Genomic DNA, 15,270 nt, shown 5'->3' with positions numbered 1-15,270 from the left:
TGAGGACAGTGTGATGATGAGACCTGCACAATTATGAGGTGTCTGGGCTTTATGAGGTGAGTGTGATTATGAGGCCTGCACCATTATGACATGTCTGGGTTTTTTGAGGTCAGTGTGATTATGAGGCCTGCACCATTATGAGGTGTCTGGGCTTTATGAGGTGAGTGTGATGATGAGGCCTGCACCATTATGACTTGTCTGGACTTTATGAGGTCAGTGCCATGATTTGGCCTGCACCATTATGAAATGCCTGGGCTTTATGAGGTTGGTGTGATGATGAGGCCTGCACCATTATGACATGTCTGGGCTTTATGAGGTCAGTGCCATGAGGAGGCCTGCACCATTATGAAATGCCTGGGCTTTATGAGGTCAGTGTGATGATGAGGCCTGCACCATTATGACACGTCTGGGCTTTATGAGGTCAGTGCTATGAGGAGGCCTGCACCATTTTGACATGTCTGGGCTTTATAAGGTCACTGTGATGATGAGACATGCACCATTATGACATGTCTGGGCTTTATGACATCAGTGCGATGATGAGGCCTGCACCAATATGAGGTGTCTGGGTTTTATGAGGTCAGTGTGATTATGAGTCCTGCGGCATTATGACGTGACTGGGCTTTATGAGGTCAGTGTTATTATGAGGCCTATGCTATTATGAGGTGTCTGGGCTGCCTGAGGTCACTGTGATGATGAGGATTGCACCATTATGACATGTCTCGGCTTTATGAGGTCAGCGCTCTGAGGAGACCTGCGCCATTATGACATATCTGGGATTTAAGTGGTCACTGTGATGATGAGGTCTGCACCTTTATGACATGTCTGGGATTTTGAGGTCAGCGCCATGATGAGGCTTGCACCATTATGACATGTCTGGGCTTTATGAGGTCAGTGTGATGATGAGGCCTGCAGAATTATGACATGTCTGGGCTTTATGAGGTCAGTGCCATGAGGAGGCCTGGGCCATTATGACATGTCTGGGTTTTTTGAGGTCAGTGTGATGATGAGACCTGCAGCATTATGACATGTCTGGGCTTTGAGGGGTCAGTGCCATGATGAGACCTGCACCATTATGACATGTCTGGGATATATCAGGTCACAGTGACGATGAGAACGGCACCATTATGACATGTCTGGGCTTTATGAGGCCAGTGCTATGAGGGGGCCTGCACCATTATGACATGTCTGGGCTTTATGAGGTCAGTGCAAAGAGGAGGCCTGAACCATTATGACATGTCTGGGCTTCACGAGGTAAGTGCGATGATGAGGCCTGCACTATTGTGACATGTCTGGGCTTTATGCGGTCAGTGCCATGAGGATGACGCCTGCACCATTATGACATGTCCGGTCTTTATGAGGTCAGTGTGATGATGATACCTGCACCATTATGACATGTCTGGGCTTTATGAGGTCAGTGGCATGATGAGACCTGCACCATTATGACATGTCTGGGCTTTTTGAGGTCAGTGCTCTGAGGAGACCTGAAGCATTATGACATATCTGGGATTTAAGTGGTCACTGTGATGATGAGACCTGCACCTTTATGACATGTCTGGGATTTATGAGGTCAGCGCCATGATGAGGCTTGCACCATTATGACATGTCTGGGCTTTATGAGGTCAGTGCCACGATGAGGCCTGAACCATTATGACATGTCTGGGCTTTATGCGGTCAGTGCCATGAGGATGAGGCCTACACCATTATGACATGTCCGGTCTTTATGAGGTCAGTGTGATGATGATACCTGCACCATTATGACATGTCTGGGCTTTATGAGGTCAGTGGCATGATGAGGCCTGCACCATTATGACATGTCTGGGCTTTATGAGGTCCGTGCTCTGAGGAGACCTGCACCATTATGACATGTCTGAGCATTATGAGGTCAGTGCCATGATGAGGCCTGCACCATCATGACATGTCTGGGCTTTATGAGGTCAGTGCCAAGAGGAGGTCTGAGCCATTATGACATGTCTGGGCTTTATGAGGTCACTGTGATGATGAGACCTGCACCATTATGACATGTCTGGGATTTATGAGGTCAGTGCCATGATGACGCCTGCACCATTATGACGTGTCTGGGCTTTTTGAGGTCAGAGTGATGATGAGACCTGCAAAAATATGAGGTACCTGGGCTTTATGAGGTGAGTGTGATTATGAGGCCTGCATCATTATGACATGTCTGGGTTTTTAGAGGTAGGTGTGGTGATGAGGCCTGCACCATTATGACATGTCTGGGCTTTATGAGGTCAGTGTTATTATGAGGCCTACGCTATTATGAGGTGTCTGGGCTGCCTGAGGTCACTGTGATGGTGAGGCCTGCACCATTATGAGGTGTCTGGGCTTTATGAGGTCAGTGCCACGATGAGGCCTGAACCATTATGACATGTCTGGGCTTTATGAGGTCAGTGCCATGAGGAGGCCTGCACCATTATGACATGTCTGGGCTTTATGAGGTCAGTGTTATTATGAGACCTACGCTATTATGAGGTGTCTGGGCTGCCTGAGGTCACTGTGATGATGAGGCCTGCACCATTATGACGTGTCTGGGCTTTATGAGGTCAGTGCCACGATGAGACCTGAACCATTATGACATGTCTGGGCTTTATGAGGTCAGTGCCATGAGGAGGCCTGCACCATTATGACACGTCTGGGCTTTATGAGGTCAGTGCTATGATGCGGCCTGTACCATTATGACGTGTCTGGGCTTTTTGAGGACAGTGTGATGATGAGACCTGCACAATTATGAGGTGTCTGGGCTTTATGAGGTGAGTGTGATGATGAGGCCTGCACCATTATGACATGTCTGGGTTTTTTGAGGTCAGTGTGATTATGAGGCCTGCACCATTATGAGGTGTCTGGGCTTTATGAGGTGAGTGTGATGATGAGGCCTGCACCATTATGACTTGTCTGGACTTTATGAGGTCAGTGCCATGATTTGGCCTGCACCATTATGAAATGCCAGGGCTTTATGAGGTTGGTGTGATGATGAGGCCTGCACCATTATGACATGTCTGGGCTTTATGAGGTCAGTGCCATGAGGAGGCCTGCACCATTATGAAATGCCTGGGCTTTATGAGGTCAGTGTGATGATGAGGCCTGCACCATTATGACACGTCTGGGCTTTATGAGGTCAGTGCTATGAGGAGGCCTGCACCATTTTGACATGTCTGGGCTTTATAAGGTCACTGTGATGATGAGACATGCACCATTATGACATGTCTGGGCTTTATGACATCAGTGCGATGATGAGGCCTGCACCAATATGAGGTGTCTGGGCTTTATGAGGTCAGTGTGATTATGAGGCCTGCGCCATTATGACGTGGCTGGGCTTTATGAGGTCAGTGTTATTATGAGGCCTACGCTATTATGAGCTGTCTGGGCTGCCTGAGGTCACTGTGATGATGAGACCTGCACCATTATGACATGTCTGGGCTTTACGACATCAGTGCGATGATGAGGCCTGCACCAATATGAGGTGTCTGGGCTTTATGAGGTCAGTGTTATTATGAGGTCTATGCTATTAAGAGGTGTCTGGGCTGCCTGAGGTCACTGTGTTGATGAGGCCTGTCACCATTATGACATGTCTCGGCTTTATGAGGTCAGTGCTCTGAGGAGACCTGCGCCATTATGACATATCTGGGATTTAAGTGGTCACTGTGATGATGAGGCCTGCACCTTTATGACATGTCTGGGATTTATGAGGTCAGCGCCATGATGAGGCTTGCACCATTATGACGTGTCTGGGCTTTATGAGGTCAGTGCCACGATGAGGTCTGAACCATTATGACATGTCTGGGCTTTATGCGGTCAGTGCCATGAGGATGAGGCCTACACCATTATGACATGTCTGGTCTTTATGAGGTCAGTGTGATGATGATACCTGCACCATTATGACATGTCTGGGCTTTATGAGGTCAGTGGCATGATGAGGCCTGCACCATTATGACATGTCTGGGCTTTATGAGGTCAGTGCTCTGAGGAGACCTGCGCCATTATGACATGTCTGAGCTTTGTGAGGTCAGTGCCATGATGAGGCCTGCACCATCATGACATGTCTGGGCTTTATGAGGTCAGTGCCAAGAGGAGGTCTGAGCCATTATGACATGTCTGGGCTTTATGAGGTCACTGTGATGATGAGACCTGCACCATTATGACATGTCTGGGATTTATGAGGTCAGTGCCATGATGACGCCTGCACCATTATGACGTGTCTGGGCTTTTTGAGGTCAGAGTGATGATGAGACCTGCAAAAATATGAGGTGCCTGGGCTTTATGAGGTGAGTGTGATTATGAGGCCTGCATCATTATGACATGTCTGGGTTTTTAGAGGTAGGTGTGATGATGAGGCCTGCACCATTATGACATGTCTGGGCTTTATGAGGTCAGTGTTATTATGAGGCCTACGCTATTATGAGGTGTCTGGGCTGCCTGAGGTCACTGTGATGGTGAGGCCTGCACCATTATGAGGTGTCTGGGCTTTATGAGGTCAGTGCCATGATGAGACCTGCATCATTCTGACATGTCTGAGCTTTATGAGGTCAGTGTGATGATTAGGCCTGCACCATTATGACATGTCTGGGCTTTATGAGGTCAGTGTGATGATGAGGCCTGCACCATTATGACTTGCCTGGACTTTATGAGGTCAGTGTGATGATGAGGCCTGCACCATTATGACTTGTCTGGACTTTATGAGGTCAGTGTGATGATGAGGCCTCCACCATTATGACATGTCTGGGTTTTTTGAGGTCCTTGTGATGATGCGGCCTGCACCATTATAACATGTCCGGTCTTTATGAGGTAAGTGTGATGATGAGGCCTGCAGAATTATGACATGTCTGGGGTTTATGAGGTCAGTGCCATGAGGAGGCCTGGGCCATTATGACATGTCTGGGTTTTTTGAGGTCAGTGTGATGATGAGGCCTGCACCATTATGAGGTGTCTGGGCTTTATGAGTTCAGTGTGATGATGAGACCTGCACCAATATGACATGTCTGGGATATATCAGGTCACAGTGATGATGAGAACTGCACCATTATGACATGTCTGGGCTTTATGAGGTCAGTGCTATGAGGAGGCCTGCACCATTATGACATGTCTGGGCTTTATGAGGTCAGTGCAAAGAGGAGGCCTGAACCATTATGACATGTCTGGGCTTCATGAGGTCAGTGTGATGATGAGGCCTGCACCATTATGACATGTCTGGGCTTTATGAGGTCACTTTGATGATGAGACCTGCACCATTATGACATGTCTGGGCTTTATGAGGTCAGTGCTATGGTGAGACCTGTACGATTATGACGTGTCTGGGCTTTTTGAGGTCAGTGTGATGATGAGACCTGCACAATTATGAGGTGTCTGGGTTTTATGAGGTGAGTGTGATTATGAGGCCTGCACCATTATGACATGTCTGGGTTTTTTGAGGTCAGTGCCATGATGAGGCCTGCATCGTTCTGACATGTCTGAGCTTTATGAGGTCAGTGTGATGATGAGACCTGCACCATTAGGACATGTCTTGGCTTTATGAGGTCAGTGCCATGATGAGGCCTGCACCATTATGACATATCTGGGCTTTATGAGGTCAGTGTGATGATGATACCTGCACCATTATGACATGTCTGGGCTTTATGAAGTCAGTGCTATGAGGAGACCTGTACCATTATGACATGTCTGTCCTTTATGAGGTCACTGTGATGATGAGGCCTGCACCATTATTAGGTGAGTGTTCATCACCTCTAAAATGTGTGACGGGGACCCCAAAATGTGGGTGGGGGAACCCCAGGGAGCCGAAAAAGTGGAGGGGGAGCCGCAGTAAGAAAGCGAAGCCGGGCGGTCGGGCGGCGGGGTGAGGGGGAAGCCAAGGCGGCGAGGCCGGCGCATGCGCAGTCGTTGGCAAGACGCTGGCGATCACGTGGTAAGTAAGGGCAGCCAGGAGAGGGGCCGGCGACGCATGCGCAGTGGCTCTCGTGCCGGTGCAGCGCTCCCTGCTCGAGTTAAGGTCCGGTTCCGGCGGCAGGGTGGGACTCGCGGCCTCCTGTCTCTCCCGGGGTGTGTGTGGGGGGAATAACATGAAGATTTTTTGGGGTGAAGGCGCAGAAATTAGCGAGGAGGGACGCTAATTTGGGTAAACTCGGTCACCAGAAGTAGAGAGCGACCGGAAGTCCTCCAAGGCCCCGTCCCGGAAGTCCGCCATTTTAGGGGTGATGACCCCGCAATTTACGGTTCGGGGGCCGGGAGGAGAGGAAACGGGGTGCCCAAGAAGGGGTTTCTTCTTTTTTTTTTTTTTTTCTCTTTTTTATTTCATTTTCATTTTATTTCCTTTTTAGGTTTTTTGCCTTTTTTTTTTTAATTTTCTTTTGGTTTTTATATTTCCTTTTTTTATTTCGTTTCTTTTTTATTCTCTTTATTTTTCATCTTCCCTCCCAGTGCTCCCCAACAACTCTCAGTAACACCCAGTGCTCCCCAGTGCACCCCAGTAACACCCAGTGCTCCTCAACAACCCCCAGTAACACCCAGTGCTCCCCAAAAATTGACCCAAAACCGACCCAAATCACCCCAAAAGCTGACCCAAAACTGACCCCAAAACCTGACCCAAATCATCCCAAAAGCTGACCCAAAACTGACCCAAATCACCCCAAACAGTGACCCCAAACTGACCCCAAAAACTGACCCAAATCATCCCAAAAACTGACCCAAAACTCTGCATTTATTTGGCACCATTTCCTCTCAAAAACAACATCTCCGATTTAGTTGATTGCTAAAGCCATCATTTTAAAATCATCTCAGGAATCAAAAGGGACTGGAAAACACACAGAAATCATTCCTGCACCCACCAAATCATTAGGAATTGGAACCCGATTCCCTCATCTCTCTCCTTGTTCTTCTTGCCTGGAAAACCTGACGATCCCCGCTGGCTATTTTTAGGTTGCTTTTCTTCCACAGCTCCTTTCCTCCCGGTTGAAACCTCCTGGCACGTTCAGGGCTTATCTGGAGGGAAGCCCCTCTGAAGTATTTCCTCTCGTGGTAATTCTGTGGGATGAAGAAGTAAAAAAAGCACGTCAAGAGCTCCTTCTCCCCCCTTCCCTCGCAAACACCCTCCCAGTTTGTCCTTGGCAGCTCCATCCCCCCAGCACCCGCACCCGACGCTTCGGCTCCGCTGGGAAAGGGACAGCAAGTGCCAGAAGCAAGTTCAGTGCTGGGCAGGGGCTCCCTGGGGAACGGCACTTCAGTGCTTTAGTCCGTGGCCTTTCCTGCTGCCCTCCCTCCCGGAGGCAGAGGATGACCCGTCCCTTGTTTCTCCCACGCTCGCAGACCCAGGTCCTGCTCTTTTGGCCCCACTTTTCTTAGCAGACCCGGCATCATTTTCCAGGGTCCCCAGGAAACTTCTGCACTTGACCCATTGCTAAGTGCAGAGCACAGGGCGAGGGAAGGACAAATTTCTCAGCACCCACCCCCTGGAATTTTCCTTCTCTGCAGCACGCTCCCGTTCCCGCTGTCTCTGGAGGTGCCCGCACGAGTCCTCCTTCTCCCAGCACCTCAGAGAATGTCCTTTTCACCCAGGTCCTGCTTACCGTTGTCCAACAAAACACGCTGACAACATTTTTCAGGATGCCAGTGGAGAGCTATTAGAGCACACTGCACAGGGAAGCTGAGGCTGCCCCTGGATCCCTGCAAGTGTTCCAGGCCAGGCTGGACGGGACTTGGAGCAACCGGGGATGAGAGGGGAAGGTGTCCCTGCCCACGGAAGACAGGGTGGCCTTTGAAGGTCCCCTTCAAACCAAATCGCTCTGGGATTCCCCTCCAAAATCACTACCAAAGAGACACAGTAATCAAAGCAGAGGGACCGCACTCCCAGCTTTTCTTACCTGCAGGCATACAGCACGTTGGACATAAAAGCCCCGGGGTTAGTCCTGCCAGAGGCGTCCGGCACACCCACGGCGACCGAAGGGAAAGAGGGAGCCTGGGAACACGGAGTAAAAGACACTTTAATTAGGAGTACACTGAGCAATAGCCAGGTCATTCACACAGACAGCTTCACTGTCCAGTCATACAAAAAGCACTCACCGAGGCCTCAGTTAGGATGGTTCCTGACGCTGACCGGGTGAATGCCTCCCTGGAAGCCCGCTCTGCTCCTGCCAGGCACCGGGGCTCCCCCAGAGGGGCTTTGCCAAGCATCCAAGGGAAATTAAAATTACAGCCTGGGCAAAGGCGCTTCCCACAGGACCGCTCCTGGCCAAGGCCACCGGTCCGTGCAAGTCAGACCACTGACCACGCGGGGCTGGGGATTTTCGGGGGCACGCTTCCAGCTTTCATTCTCCAGAGACTCCAGTTCTTCCTGGCACCCCTTGCTTCAGTCTTCCCCTGCTGGAAGAAGTCACTTTAGTCTTTCGAGGGGCCAGATTGCCAAAGCCCGGCCAGTCCATTCCCACGAGGAAAGAAAGGTAGCTTTGTCTTGTACAGGATGCTGAAGGGGGAGACACAAAATAAAAGTTTAATTTAAAATAACTGCCAAGAAGAGAAAGCAATTCAAACAGAAGGCAGACGAGACTCGTGCAAAACCCAATACATTTGACTTCAAAGGAGAATTATTTCCCTCTGCACCTCAGAGAAGGCAATTTTCACCCGGGTCCCGCTTACCATCGTCGCACAAAAGGTGCTGACAACATTTTTCGTGATGCCAGTGGAGAGCTATTAGAGCACACCGCACAGGGAAGCCGAGGCTGCCCCTGGATCCCTGCAAGTGTTCCAGGCCAGGCTGGATGGGACTTGCAGCATCCAACCGGGGATGAGAGTGGAAGGTGCCCCTGCCTACGGAAGACAGGGTGCCCTTTAAAGGTCCCCTTCAAACCAAATCGCTCTCTCATTGCCCTCCGAAAGAACTCCCAAAGAGACACCGCAACCAAAGCAGAGGGACTGCACTCCCAGCTTTTCTGACCTGCAGGCACACAGCACAGCACGCTGGACATAAAAGCCCCAGGGTTAGTCCTGCCAGAGGCGTCCGGCACAGTGTCCACAGCGACCGAAGGAAAAGAGGCAGCCTGGGAACATGGAGTAAAAGACACCTTAATTAGGACTACACTGAGCAATAGCCAGGTCATTCCCACAGACAGCTTCACCGTCCAGTCACACAAAAAGCACTTACCTACCAGGGCCTCAGTTAGGATGGCTCCTGACGCTGACACCTCTGTTTGCCCCGGGGGGGTCAAGAATAACATCCCTGGGAAGAAGTCACCCCCAACAACAAAAAGGGAAAATTAGTGAAGCACGGGGTCCTCTTCTGACTAGACTGCCACCAGCATTCAATAGCAAATGCCACAACTATTCTGTTACAGACGAGAAAACCCTGTTCTCCCAAACAAACAGCGAGGAGATTTATGGGCACGCCTGAAAATTTCCTGTGAGGAACTTTTTGTAACTAAGGAGCAGGTGCTATCTTGAGTTGAAGGCATCAATTTGACAGACACAGTACAGCAAACTCTTCAGCAGAGCAATTAATTGCTGCCTATTTGAACAGCAGGGGAGAGAAAATGACAGTCGAAGGGAAGACAAGAAAAGCAGAACTGCAATCAGCAGACTTTTCTTCCATCTCTCCCGAGAAAGTCTAGTTTGTCTGTTCTAATAATTCTATGCCCTTTTCTACATGAAACTTACACCAAGGCTGAAAAAACAACTAGAAAACACGGAGAGAAGCTTTTTTAGAATTTCACGTGATTTTCCCAAACCGATCCCAGAGAAGCAGAACTCGGTAGAATGTACTCACCTTGAGGCCTTTGGTCTTTTTTTCCATAAGCTTCGTCACCTGATTGAAAAAGCAGAGTAGACTCGGTATTTAGGTTCACAACAGGAAAACTTCCCCTTCATTTCCTAAAAGAAACTACATTAATTTGCACAGCTGCAGGCGCGTATCCAGATGTTAAAGCCTTTCAGCTTTTCAGAGGGTGAGAATGCCCTGCGAAGGAAGGCTGAAAAATGCTCGGAGCCTGCACAGGTCGATCTGGCAGTAGGGACACCGGTCTGAAAAGAGGAAATGCCAGCCCTTATCGCCAGGAAAGAAAGCCAGCAAGCTTTGGCTTTGTGGTGGAGTTGATTTGTCAGCCTAGGGAGTCCATGAGCAGCAAGAGATTTCTGTGCTATCACCTTTGGTGTGGGAGGAGTCTGTTTTACATGCAATTTTAGGAGTCGGTGTGGCAGTTGGGAGGCAGGGCTGAAAACAGGAAATGATTGCCCTTATCGGCAGGAAAGAAAGCCTGGAAGCTCTGGCTTTGTGGTGCAGTTGGTTTGTCATTCTGGGCACTCCATCGTCAGAAAGAGCTTTCTGTGCTGGCATCTTTGGTGTGGGAGGAATCTTCATCCGTATGCAGTTTTGGGCGTCGGGCTGAGAATTTGGAGGCAGGTCTGAAAACAGGAAACGACAGCCCTTATCGCCAGGAAAGAAAGCCTAAAAGCTTTGTCTTTGTGGTGCCGTTGGTTTGTCAGCCTAGAGACTCCATGGGGAGCAAGAGTTTTCTGTGCTGGCCTCTTTGGTGTGGGAGGTGTCTTTGTTTATATGCAGTTTTTGGAGTCGGGCTGACAGTTTGGAGGCTAGTCTGAAAACAGGAAACGACAGCCCTTATCGCCAGGAAAGAAAGGCAGCAAGTTTTTGCTTTGGGGTGCAGTTGGTTTTTCAGCGTGAGGTGTCCATGTGGAGGAAGACATCTCTGTGGTGGCATCTTTGGTGTGGGAGGAATCTCTGTTTGTGTGCAATTCTGGGGGTCGGGCTGTCAGTTGTGAGGCACATCTGAAAGCAGGAAACAACCGCCCTTATCCCCAGGAAAGAAAGCCTGTAAATTTTGGCTTTGTGGTGCAGTTGGTTTGTCAGCCTGGAGACTCCATGGGGAACAAGAGCTTTCTGTACTGGCACCTTAGCTGTGTGAGGAATCTTTGTTTGTATGCAATTTGGGGGGGTCGATATGTCAGTTAAGAGGTAGGGCTGAAAACAGGAACTGACAGCCCTTATCGTCAGGAATGAAAGCCTGGAAGCTTTGGCTTTGTGGTGCAGTTGGTTTTTCACCCTGGAGACTCCCTGGGGAGCAAGAGTTTTCTGTGCTGGCATCATTGCTACGGGAGGAATCTTTGTTTACATGGAATTTTGGGAGTCTTTCTGGCAGTTGGGAGACCAATCCGAAAAGAGGAAATGACAGCTCTTATGGACAGGAAAGAAAGCCAGCAAGCTTTAGCTTTGTGGTGCTGTTGGTTTGTCAGCCTTAAGACTCCATGGGCAGCAAGAGTTTCCAGGATGGCATCTTTAGTGCCGGAGAAATCCTCGTCCGTATGCAATTTTGGGGGTCGGGCTGGCAATTTGGATGCAGCGCTGGAAACAGGAAATGCCAGCCCTTATTGGCAGGAAAGAAAGCCTTGAAGCTTTGGCTTTGTGGTGCAGTTAGTTTGTCAGCGTGGAAACTCCACGGGGAGCAAGAGCTTTCAGGGCTGACATCTTTGTAGTGTGAGGAGTCTTTGTATGCAGTTTTGGGAGTCGGTCTGTCAGTTGGGAGGCAGGGCTGAAAACAGGAAAAAATAGCCCTTATCAGTAGGAAAGAAAGCCTGGAAGCTTTGGCTTTGTGGTGCAGTTGGTTTTTCACCCTGGAGACTCCATGGGGAGCAAGAGCTTTCTGTGCTGGCACCTTGTGTGTGGGAGGAATCTTTGTTTATATGCAATTTTGGGAGTCTGTCAGACAGTTGGGAGGCAGGTCTGAAAACAGGGAAAAAAAGCCCTTATCCGTAGGAAAGAAAACCTGGAAGCTTTGGCTTTGTGGTGCAGTTGGTTTGTCAGTGTGAGCACTCGATGGGGAGCAAGAGCTTTCTCTGCTATCACCTTGGGTGTGGGAGGAATCTTTGTTTGTGTGCAATTTTGGGAGTCAGGCTGTCAGTTGGAAGGCAGGGTTGAAAAGAGGAAACGACAGCCCTTATCGCAGGAAAGAAAGCCTGGAAGCTTTGGCTTTGTGTTGGAGCTGGTGTGTCCTTCCGGGCACTCCATGGGGAGCAAGAACTTTCTGTGCTGGCACCTTTGGTGTGGGAGGAATCTTTGTTTGTATGCCATTTTGGGAGTCGGTCTGGCAGTTGGGAGGCAGGTCTGAAAACAGGAAATGACAGCCCTTATGGACAGGTAAGAAAGCTGGGAAGCTTTGGCTTTGTGGTGCACTTGGTTTGTCAGCGTGGAGACTCCACAAGGAGCAAGAGATTTCTGTGCTGGCATCTTTGGTGTGGGAGGAATCTTCGTCTGTATGCAATTTTGGAGTCGGGCTGAGAATTTCGACGCAGCGCTGAAAACAGGAACTGGCAGCCCTTATTGTCAGGAAAGAAAGCCTGGAAGCAAGAGCTTTCTCTCTTTCCATGTTCGCTGTGGGAGGAATCTTCCTTCGTTTGCAGTTTTGGGAGTCGATCTGGCAGTAGGGACACAGGTCTGAAAAGAGGAAATGCCAGCCCTTATCGCCAGGAAAGAAAGCCAGCAAGCTTTGGCTTTGTGGTGGAGTTTATTTGTCAGCCTAGGGAGTCCATGAGCAGCAAGAGATTTCTGTGCTATCACCTTTGGTGTGGGAGGAATCTGTTTTTACATGCAATTTTAGGAGTCGGTGTGGCAGTTGGGAGGCAGGGCTGAAAACAGGAAATGATTGCCCTTATCGGCAGGAAAGAAAGCCTGGAAGCTCTGGCTTTGTGGTGCAGCTGGTGTGTCATTCTGGGTACTCCATCGTCAGCAAGAGCTTTCTGTGTGCTGGCATCTTTGGTGTGGGAGGAATCTTCATCCGTATGCAGTTTTGGGCGTCAGGCTGGCAATTTGGAGGCAGGTCTGAAAACAGGAAACGACAGCCCTTATCGCCAGGAAAGAAAGCCTAAAAGCTTTGTCTTTGTGGTGCCGTTGGTTTGTCAGCCTAGAGACTCCATGGGGAGCAAGAGTTTTCTGTGCTGGCCTCTTTGGTGTGGGAGGTGTCTTTGTTTATATGCAGTTTTTGGAGTCGGGCTGTCAGTTTGGAGGCTAGTCTGAAAACAGGAAACGACAGCCCTTATCGCCAGGAAAGAAAGGCAGCAAGTTTTTGCTTTGGGGTGCAGTTGGTTTTTCAGCGTGAGGTGTCCATGTGGAGGAAGACATCTCTGTGGTGGCATCTTTGGTGTGGGAGGAATCTCTGTTTGTGTGCAATTCTGGGGGTCGGGCTGTCAGTTGTGAGGCACATCTGAAAGCAGGAAACAACCGCCCTTATCCCCAGGAAAGAAAGCCTGTAAATTTTGGCTTTGTGGTGCAGTTGGTTTGTCAGCCTGGAGACTCCATGGGGAACAAGAGCTTTCTGTGCTGGCATCTTTAGTGTGGGAGGAATCTTCGTCCATATGCAATTTTGGAGTCGGGCTGAGAATTTCGACGCAGCCCTGAAAACAGGAACTGGCAGCCCTTATCGTCAGGAAAGAAAGCCTGGAAGCTTTGGCTTTGTGGTGCACTTGGTTTGTCAGCCTGGAGACTCCCTGCGGCGCAAGAGTTTTCTGTGCTGGCATCATTGCTACGGGAGGAATCTTTGTTTACATGCAATTTTGGGAGTCTTTCTGGCAGTTGGGAGACCAATCTGAAAAGAGGAAATGACAGCTCTTATGGACAGGAAAGAAAGCCAGCAAGCTTTAGCTTTGTGGTGCAGTTGGTTTGTCAGCCTTAAGACTCCATGGGCAGCAAGAGTTTCCAGGATGGCATCTTTAGTGCCGGAGAAATCCTCGTCCGTATGCAATTTTGGGGGTCGGGCTGGCAATTTGGACGCAGGTCTGAAAAGACGAAATGACAGCCCTTATCGGCAGGAAAGAAAACCTTGAAACTTTGTCTTTGTGGTGCAGTTATTCAGCGTGGAAACTCCACGGGGAGCAAGAGCTTTCAGGGCTGACATCTTTGTAGTGTGAGGAGTCTTTGTATGCAATTTTGGGAGTCGGTCTGTCAGTTGGGAGGCAGGGCTGAAAACAGGAAAAAAGAGCCTTTATCAGCAGGAAAGTAAGCCTGGAAGCTTTGGCTTTGTGGTACAGTTGGTTTGACAGCGTGAGCACTCGATGGGGAGCAAGAGCTTTCTCTGCTATCACCTTGGGTGTGGGAGGAATCTTTGTTTGTGAGCGATTTTGGGAGTCAGGCTGTCAGTTGGTAGGCAGGGCTGAAAAGAGGAAACGACAGCCCTTATCGCAGGAAAGAAAGCCTGGAATCTTTGGCTTTGTGTTGGAGCTGGTGTGTCCTTCTGGGCACTCCATGGGGAGCAAGAACTTTCTGTGCTGGCACCTTTGGTGTGGGAGGAATCTTTGTTTACATGCAATTTTGGGAGTCGGTCTGGCAGTTGGGAGGCAGGTCTGAAAACAGGAAATGACAGCCCTTATCGCCAGGAAAGAAAGCCTAAAAGCTTTGTCTTTGTGGTGCCGTTGGTTTGTCAGCCTGGAGACTCCATGGGGAACAAGAGTCTTCTGTGCTGGCATCTATACTTTGAGAGGAGTCTTTGTTTATATGCAATTTTGCAAGTCGGTCTGGCAGGTGGGAGGCAGGGCTGAAAACAGGAAATGACAGCCCTTATGGACAGGAAAGAAAGCCGGCAAACTTTGGTTTTGTGGTGCAGACGGTTTGTCGGCCTGGAGACTCCATGGGGGGTGCAGTTGGTTTGTCAGCGTGAGGTGTCCATGCGGAGGAAGACATCTCTGTGGTGGCATCTTTGGTGTGGGAGGAATCTCTGTTTGTGTGCAATTCTGGGGGTCGGGCTGTCAGTTGTGAGGCACGTCTGAAAGCAGGAAACAACAGCCGTTATCTCCAGGAAAGAAAGCCTGCAACTTTTGGCTTTGTGGTGCAGTTGGTTTGTCAGCCTGGAGACTCCATGGGGAACAAGAGCTTTCTGTACTGGCACCTTAGCTGTGTGAGGAATCTTTGTTTGTATGCAATTTTGGGGGTGGATATGTCAGTTAAGAGGTAGGGCTGAAAACAGGAAATGACAGCCCTTATCGCCAGGAAAGAAAGCCTAAAAGCTTTGGCTTTGTGGTGCAGTTGATTTTTCCCCCTGGAGACTCCCTGGGGAGAAAGAGCTTTCTGTGCTGGCATCTTTGGTGTGGGAGGAATCTTCGTCCGTATGCAATTTTGGGAGTCGGGCTGAGAATTTTGACGCAGCGCTGGAAACAGGAAATGACAGCCCTTATCGGCCCTGCCTCCCAACTGCCAGACCGACTTGAAAAATTGCATATAAACAGAGATTCCTCCCAAAGCATAGATGCCAGTGGGCTTTCCCTTTCCCTTGTGAAATT

At 49.7% G+C, this 15,270-nt stretch overlaps 1 long non-coding RNA gene across 1 annotated transcript; it reads right to left on the bottom strand.

Moving 5' to 3' along the window:
- Positions 1-7,739: 7,739 nt before the first annotated feature.
- LOC135408728 (uncharacterized) lies at positions 7,740-9,036 on the bottom strand. The gene is made up of 3 exons (XR_010427802.1): positions 8,933-9,036; positions 8,062-8,461; positions 7,740-7,957 (listed from the first exon to the last, which is right to left on the bottom strand). It is a non-coding gene; the product is annotated as an uncharacterized LOC135408728 (long non-coding RNA).
- Between the last annotated feature and the right edge of the window lie 6,234 nt (positions 9,037-15,270).

This window comes from Pseudopipra pipra, unplaced genomic scaffold, assembly GCF_036250125.1.
Source record: "Pseudopipra pipra isolate bDixPip1 unplaced genomic scaffold, bDixPip1.hap1 HAP1_SCAFFOLD_57, whole genome shotgun sequence".
Lineage (NCBI taxonomy): Eukaryota > Metazoa > Chordata > Aves > Passeriformes > Pipridae > Pseudopipra > Pseudopipra pipra.
Note: the sequence above shows the minus strand (reverse complement) of the source record. Positions and strands in the feature narration are given on the sequence as shown.